This window comes from Piliocolobus tephrosceles, chromosome X, assembly GCF_002776525.5.
Source record: "Piliocolobus tephrosceles isolate RC106 chromosome X, ASM277652v3, whole genome shotgun sequence".
Classification (NCBI taxonomy): domain Eukaryota; kingdom Metazoa; phylum Chordata; class Mammalia; order Primates; family Cercopithecidae; genus Piliocolobus; species Piliocolobus tephrosceles.
Genome location: NC_045455.1, coordinates 72,927,506 through 72,936,181, shown reverse-complemented (window position 1 = coordinate 72,936,181; position 8,676 = coordinate 72,927,506).

Below are 8,676 nucleotides of genomic sequence, written 5' to 3'. Positions count from 1 at the left end.
TGTATCAGTTATATATTTTTTCATAATAATCTACCCTAAAATTTAAACACTTCAACAACAAGAAAGGATTTATTTTGCTCATGAAAATACAATTTTTTTAGTGCTCAGCAAAGACAACTCATCTACTCAACACGGGGGTCAGCTTGGGCAGACTGACTTAAGGCTGGCAGATTCACTTTCATGATGGCTCACTTACATGCTTGGCAAATTGGTGCTGTTACCTGGGAAGTCAGTGAGAGTGTGGGCTAAGGATATTGCTTCTCTTCAAGTGGGTCTCTTCATATGCTGCCTGAGCTTCCTTACAACATGGTGGTTGAATCTCAAGTATGAGCATCCCAAGGGATAGATTATGAAAACCCAGCATCTTGAAACCTGGGTATGAAAACTAGCATAGTGTTTCTTTCTCTGAATCCAGCTCATCGAGAAGTCATAAAGGCCAGACTTATGAGAAGAGGACATAGACCTGTCTCTCAATAGAAAGAGGGTCAAATAATTTAGGGGTCACCTTTTTAAACTGCCAGTGATCTTAATCCTGAATCTTGCCTAACTAAATTAGGTTTCACTGATACATTGTATCGAAATAATATCAATTTTGTGGGACTATCAGAGCTAGGTTAAATTTTTAGAATTTAGATATTTCCCTTTGATTCAAGTAATATGGTTCCAATTCATCAATGAAAGTATTCCCAAGATGTATAAATTCCAGTTGGGACCTGTGTTGATGAGCTCTCATAGACCAAGACGACCCTTATCGCAATACCTACCTGAAATTTGGCTCATGGAGATAATACCCTTCACTGTAGCTAAAGAAGTGAAAGCTGAGCTTGTTGGGAGACGTGTCAACTGAGTAATGCCTGCTTTTCTTGTGTGAGAAATAGCCCTAACTTGGAACACTTCTATTCTTGCCAGTAAGTTGTCCAAAACAGTTCAGATGTGAACTCTTTACAGTAGCTCTTTGCTTGAATTATCTGGGCCTGTGGTTGATGAAGCACAAAGTGGACACATCAGCATCTTCCTGAGAAAACAGTGAGGCTATTCAATGCCTCCTCAGGAAACACAACTCTTTTTGTAAGGTTGGGTCTCCTCCTGGGACAAGACTTCAGAGATTATACAAACTGTCTCCCCTGCCAGGGAAATACGCCAAAGTCAGGAGTACCAAGCAGACACAAGAATGGGGTTAGGAGGTGGAAAAGAATAGGGGTGTGTTTCTTTGTAACAATCAGGAAAGTGTAACACATCTCCCTGGTATGAGTATATCTGTCTACCATGCAATCCTGTACAATGGCTTTCGGAAATCCTTTTGGGGGACCATTTTCTAGGATAAACAGAAAGAAAAGCACCTTTCTGTCTTACTTTTCTTGCCGTTTCATACTGCTAGAATTACTTTTGGGGGATTCCTTGTGAACTGACAGAAAGCAGTGATGGTCACTGTATTTGGTTAACAACTGATATCCAGTCCCTGGAAATTCTGTAGTCCTAGCGAGGGGGTGAAAAGGGGGATGAAGAATGGTGTGGATATTGTCACTGGCCTTTGTCTACTCCAAGACACCAAGATTTAGTGACCTGGAGAGAGTAAAATCCTGAGGCTCCTGTTTTCCCAAGTGGAGCCTTTCATTTGTCAAAGATGTGTACATTTATTCTGACTTGGAGTAGGACAAGTTTCCTTTTTTTTTTTTTTTTTTTTGAGACGGAGGAGTCTCGCTTTGTCACTCAAGCTGGAGTGCAGTGGCGCGATCTCAGCTTACTGCAAGCTCCCCCTGCCGGGTTGACGCCATTCTCCTGCCTCAGCCTCCAAGTAGCCGGGACTACAGGTGCCCGCCACCTTGCCCGGCTAATTTTTTGTATTTTTAGTAGATACGGGGTTTCACCATGTTAGCCAGGATGGTCTCGATCTGCTGACCTCTGATCCGCCCGCCTCGGCCTCCCAAAGTGCTGGGATTACAGGCGTGAGCCACCGCGCCTGGCAACAAGTTTTCTAGTATAAACACAGGGTCACACTATCAGCATATGCAAAACACCATCCTCCAAACATGGCCGAGACCAGATGATGCAGATTTTAATATCTTTCCTTTTCTCATGGTTTGACACTCCCCTGGGATATTCTATTCTCTGAGCACAAAGTACACCAACAGCAGTAGAAAAAAACCTGTTTGTTTCCTGTGTGTTGGTGGCAGAATGTCAGAGCCTCTGAAAAATTCGAATGGAACTTGGTTATATTTCTCTACCAAGAGACACCCAGAGCCAATTTATCAAGGGAACTGGGGAGAAATCCAGGTTGGGACTATTGTTAATTGGTTTTGAATTTATGATTCTGAAAAACTTATAATTATGAGTAACTGGTCATTGGAGTCATCCCAAATTTATTCCAAAACAAGAAGCAAATATTCTTAATGTATTTGAAATGCATTGTCCCTATATCTTCAGACTTGAATATACTTTGACTCCACCTCCAAGTAATTTTCATATGAATTAATGTATTAAATGTTCTCTTTTTAACCTTTTACATTTCTTGTGCTAATTCATTTCTATTTTAATCTAGTTATTATTCTTTTAAATATCAGATCTCCAAATGCAGCACATTAAAAAAATGAACTGCAAAGCTCTTCTTTACAAGGTATGAAGGTAATTTGCCCACATTGCTGTCTTGGTGATTGGATTTTCTTCTTCACTGTTTTCCCATATGGACCCCAAAGGCCCAAAAGGTGTATCTTCAGTTTAGTTGGCCTTTCTTTACAGAAGAAGATAATGTTTCTCTTGCCACTGAGATATATACTTGTATATTTTCTTTATTTTGCTTCTTGTTTCAAGTATCTGTCCTATGCTTCAAGGCTTTAGATTTATTTTTCAATTTTCTCTAGAAAGCCATTCACAACTTGGTTTTCCAGATCTTCTTTTTATTTTATTTAGAATGTTGGATGAAAATTCTGCCTTCTTCATGGCTGGTTTTTCCCATGGCCTCTTCTTTTATTTATACTGACTATATTGTGTTTACTTTTATTGACTTCTCAGTTGGGTTACCCAGGCCTTTTCCTTGATTCATAACTCCTGTGGGTTCTCTCTCTCTCATAGAAAGCAGGTGTATACTGGATAAGTGGACTGTAGACATGGGTTTGGGGATGTCAGTTTTATATTTATTTATAAGTTGACTGACAGGATCAGAATATGGAGGATAAGCAGATTGAACCAGAGGAGCTATATTTCAGCAAAATGTGAATTATCTTTGGAAAATTTGCTTGTAATATCTTTAGAGAGAGGAGATGCCAAGGTAGAGGATCTGATGATAAAGATGTCAGATGAACATCTACAAAGGATAAAAGAATAGGACTGCATTTCCATGGTTTTGAAAACCTAAATGTTAGGGAAAGACTAGTCATCAAAGCAATAAAGAACTTGAATGAGGGTGGAGGTCAAGGTTGCAGTGAGGTCATAGGACTCTGATTATAAAACCCAGAGAAAGGAGCAAATTAAATAGCCATGACTCCAGAATTAAGACTCAATGACTTAAGAAAGGAATCAATATTAGACTCAGCCTAAGGCAAGTGTATCTGGAATCCCATGTAAAGAGTTTCCCCAGAAGACCAGCAAGAGGTAGATTGAAACTTGAAAAAGCTAGACTTGGATGTGTACTCTGCAGACTGAGCAACTGGCTGGATAGCTATAATTTAGCCCTCTGGGTAGAGTTTGTCACCTGAAATAACAAGGCCTTAAGGCAAAGCAAAGTCATAAAGCAAAGGAGTTGATGTTTGAAGATAAGACATTAGGCCCTGACTCTTTTCCTAACTGATGGGCAGTCTCTGCAGATAATGGAATTTCAGGAACCCACTGTTTCAAGGGGTGCTTGGCAGATATTTTCCGTCATCGTTCTTTAATTTCTTTTTTACTTTGTTGCACACTATACTGTGAGTCACCTATGATAGATGTTCCTACTCTTCTCCTTTGAGCTGGGGATATGGTAAAGATTAAATGAGATCCAATAGGAGGAAGCACTATATGAGCAGAGGAGCATATAAACTGAAGGCCATTTCTCTGAACTGGGATTGGATTTTGAGGGTGTACTAATGCTGTTATTCTCTGAGTTCATTAAGATCAAGTGAACTCTAAGTGTGACATCATAATATTTTAGATAAATGTTTTAAATATTTAATATTTATCTAAGTATTAATCTAAATATCAATATTTAGATAAATATTTTTTAGCAAACATTTTTTGAGCATGCAGTGGGCATTTGGGCCTGGTCTAAGCAATGGAGCTACAAGGTGAAGAATTGAGGCTGCTATCTGGGGTCTGTAGTGGAGGCCCAGGGCACTCAATTTTGTGCAACCTGAGGTTAGTGTGATTTGCAGAACTGTCTTTAAGAAAAAAAAAATTTTAATTACAAATATAAATTTAAGTATAAAAGGGAATTTTTATTTAAAGTGAGGAAAGAAATTACAACAAATTTCAAACTAAAAAAAAAAAATCTAACAAATACCACAAGCATCACAAAATCCAGAGGGAAAAAAAACCCTACATGGTATTTTTCTTAATGAACTGTCTAACAAACCTCTGTTAGATTTTTCCTCATATATATTGGCTGTGTACTCTTTGATAATGTCTTCATGTAACAATGACTTTTAAATATAGTGTTCTATAGAGAGACCAGAAACATAATTCAGTCTCTCCTCCAGCATGGTTCACTGAACTTTGTTTTTTTAATTATTGATATTTTTTACTAGATCTGATTGAAAGCCAAATCATTCTCTTACAGGTTTGTATACTTAAAGATCGGAAAGAAGTTCAATAGATTTAAAACCTTGTTTCACCTAAGTACCTTCATAAAGTGCTAGGCACATCAGGCCATTCTTACTGTGATGTAGCCTTTGGCCTTACCTGCCCCTGAGCGTCACAGCACAGGGCAGCCCCATGGGTAGGAGGTATTCCTAGAAGCCAATGCTACACCAGACAGCTAGTGTCACTTCAGTAGACATTGAAGTGATTATAAACCACATAAATATAGCTTATTAAAGCCAAATAAGTGATTCTTTAACTCAACTCTCCCTAAGCTGAATCCCCAAAGTGCTCTCAGCCATTCCAAGCTACCCAACTTGAGGAGACTTGTACAAAGGGGATTACAGACTGATCAGAGTAGAAAGAAACCCTAGACTTCACCTGTCACAATTAAAATAGATTAGAGCTGCAAATTTTACAAAGATCTTGGACCTCATGAACATATGAGGCCCAAGGTCTTTGCAAATAAAGGGCTCTGATGCTGAAGTTTAATTAACCTACACATCAGTCCGCCTCTGGGGAGGCCAGTAGGTAACCTGAGTGGGTGAACAAAGACTCCACAGTGGTATTAAACTTTGAGCTAAGTCTTGAAAGATAAGGAGATAGTTTTTAGGAGGTCAGTGGAAATGGCCAGGCCTAATAGGAGGTGCCAGCAAAGGAGAAATAGAAGAAATGGTAAGAGAGAAAGAGAAGGGGAACCAGGTGAGAATGACCTCTTTGAAGAGTGTTAGAGAAAATTTCAACAAGCAATGGTTAAATGCTGTTAAAAATGGAAGTGGGTCCAAGTAGTTGAGAACATGAAAGAGTCTATTGTCAATTAGGAAGCCACCTGGGGATCTTTGTCAATGCAATTTCAAAGATGTGCTGCAAGTCAAAGCCCAGTCTTAATGAGCTGAAAAGTGAATAGATTACAAGCAAGTTGACTTTGATAGTTCAAGAAGTGCACCTGGGAAGGAAAGACGATGCATAGTGCTGTGGTTATAAGAAAGCTTGGAGATGAAGGACTCTTCATTGGTATTAACTTTTAATTAAAGAAGAGTTTAATCAAACATGTCAAGAATGCCCTGTAAGTGGAGTGACTTCCTGTTCTGAGCAGAGGGTATGTGGTCTCCATTTGCTCATAATTTCACTTACCCTTGCTTCTCAGTACTCTAAAATTTTCAGGAATAGCTTACCAACACCAACCAACAGAGCAGTAGACAAGTCCTCTGGAGAGCGTATGTGCTCATCTTGACATTCCAGGGAATAGCCCACACCTTGCCCCTGCCCTGTGATCCCACATATCAGAAATACAGCTGTTCACATTCTATTCTCTTGTCTCCCAGCTTCCAATCTCATCACCCCCGCCCCATCAACCCTTCAATCCCCTCTTTCTCTTTCTCTCTCTCCATCATTTTTGTATGTGTGATATGGAATATTTCTCCATGCAATTAACTATTCTTCACAGATACAGGTTTTAAGTGGCTGCATTGTATTCTGTGACATGAATTAATCATTACTTATCCTAAATCTCCTCTTGTTGGACATTTGGTCTGTTTCAAGATGATTGTTCAGTCATCTAAATTTGTGTGTGCAATGGTGATTTCCTGAGGATATATTTCAAAAAATGTCAAGAAATGGAATCACTTGCACAAAAAAAGTCATGTTTTTATGGCTTTTGACATATATTACCAAATTGTTTTCCTGGTAATTCAAATGCCTGATGATAACAAAGCTCTGAGAGAATGTAAGCCTTTGCCTTTGGTTGAACACATTTACATAATACGGTAAAAATCATCTGACACACAGGGAAAAACCAGATTTGATTGTTTTTGCCCATATTTTGAATTTACTAAGTTACACAGTGCTGGCCTCCACATTTTCCACTTGTGAAAATGTATTAAGATAAATTAAATTGCTTCAGACATGCAGTTGAATTTCTCTGGTTCCCAGACTGTGGTTATTCCCTTGACTGGTCAGCCTGGGGTGAAAAGCACTTCCTGGCAGTCAGCAAGTGTGTTGTGCTGGAATCTAGGAACATGAGAATCAACAAGAGGAAGGCTTTATCTACCAGATTAAACAAAAGGCATGGTGGATGTGTAAGGGGTAGCAGTAAACATAACCTCAAGGAGCGGGGCTGAAGGACCTACCTCCTGCCTAGTACCCCCCAGGGTTCTGAGCCTGGTCCCTTCCGGGTTTTAGTCCCTGATCCCCAGATTCTAGGATCTTGCTGAATGTCCTGAGGACAAAAGACATTTTTCAGAGGCTTCCCCTAAGAAAGGTTTGTCAAATTTCTGGGAATACACACAAAGCTTGAGACACAGAAAGCCTGAGTGATCCGTGAATATAAACACATCAGTAGTGAAGTCCAGCTTTACATTTTTGAAAAAAGCCCCTTTTAAAAATGTCTTGGTTTTCAAAATAGTGCCTTTCCCAAATTATGTTTGTAGAGTAGCATCGAACAAGAAAGCTCTTTGATAAAAGCCTGCCTATTTCTGGAAGGGTGGAGATGGGAAGATGTGGGTGGGAGTCATGTTTGTTCACAGGCTCTTAGCTGCTGAGCTTTGATCATTCTGCAGAAAAGAGGTGAGATCGTTATGCCACCAATCCGTACCCTCAAACTGAACCCTGTTAATAAGTCTTGTCTCATCCACTCCATTAATGATCAGCAAATGACTAGAACTCTGGCCAAAAGGCCTAGACATCAGGATGAATGTCAAATAACAGCTGACACTGCCAACTAAAAATAGCACTTTGGATTTAAATGGGTGACTCAGACTTGATTTCCTATGCTTGCCTGGGATAATATGGTACAGAGCAGGGTTGTTTTATGTTTTTCTTTTTTCCTTTCATGTGAAAGGAGGGTTTTATTGCAACTGTCTGGGCAGTGAGCTCAGAGCCAGCTCTGTGGGGGTTGAGTGCACCCACACTTCTACCTCCAAGGCCCTGGGGGCACAGGGCACTGTCGGCTTCCTAAGCACACCTATGCACTTGACCTTGTAGTCCAGGTCGGCAAAGAATGAGAGGATGGTTTAGGAAGTTATGTCAAAATTTAACACCATTTCCAGAAACTTCTCTCTTCGTACTCTACCCATCATTCTCCTTCACACAATTAAAAGGCTAACTAGTCAACAACTAATGACACAGGCTACATAACCCAGGATACCTCTTGACAGAGATGGCAAACTGGAAAACCAAATGTATCTTTCCAGAATATGCCCGTATGTATAATGAATATTAAAATGTTGACCAAATTGCCCAGATAAATATTTAAATAAAGTGTACAATGGAACATTACATCTGTTGCTCATTTGAGTTAAATACATTTTCACTGAATTAGTTAATTAATATTTGCTAATCAGATTGGTCAATGAGGTTTTCCTAGTTTCAAACAGTGACAGAATATGTCAGGCCAACAAAGGATGTTTCAACTGTGCCTTCTCAAGGTTTTTTGCCCCATCAAATGTATACCCCTGGAATCTAGATGAGTCTCTATTTACATACAAGCGTCTCCTCCCCTTGTACATTTTCCCACCCTACAGCCCATTGCCAGATCCCATTATACTTAGGGAATATCCTGTCTGCCCAGGCTCCCTTCCTGGCTATTAGAGGTCAAAGCCCTTCTGTGTGCCTGAAAACAATTCTGCAAGTCTGGTTTTTACAGGTATCACAGGCCAAGGATACCTGTCCAGAACTCATTTACCAGTTCCAAGTGGGACAGCACAGCAAGAGGACATCAAATTGTGAAACCCACTAGTTAGGAGCTAGGCAGAACTGAGGTTATGATGAGGTTCAGAGTTTAGACAATGAGGCTTTGAGGAAAGTTCCCATGGCTGGGAATTCATAGCAGCTTTACTGTGCTGCTTAAACCTCAGACTTAGGTGTGGGAGGAGCACCTGGAGTTGATACAAAGCAGATACAGCAGCCAGT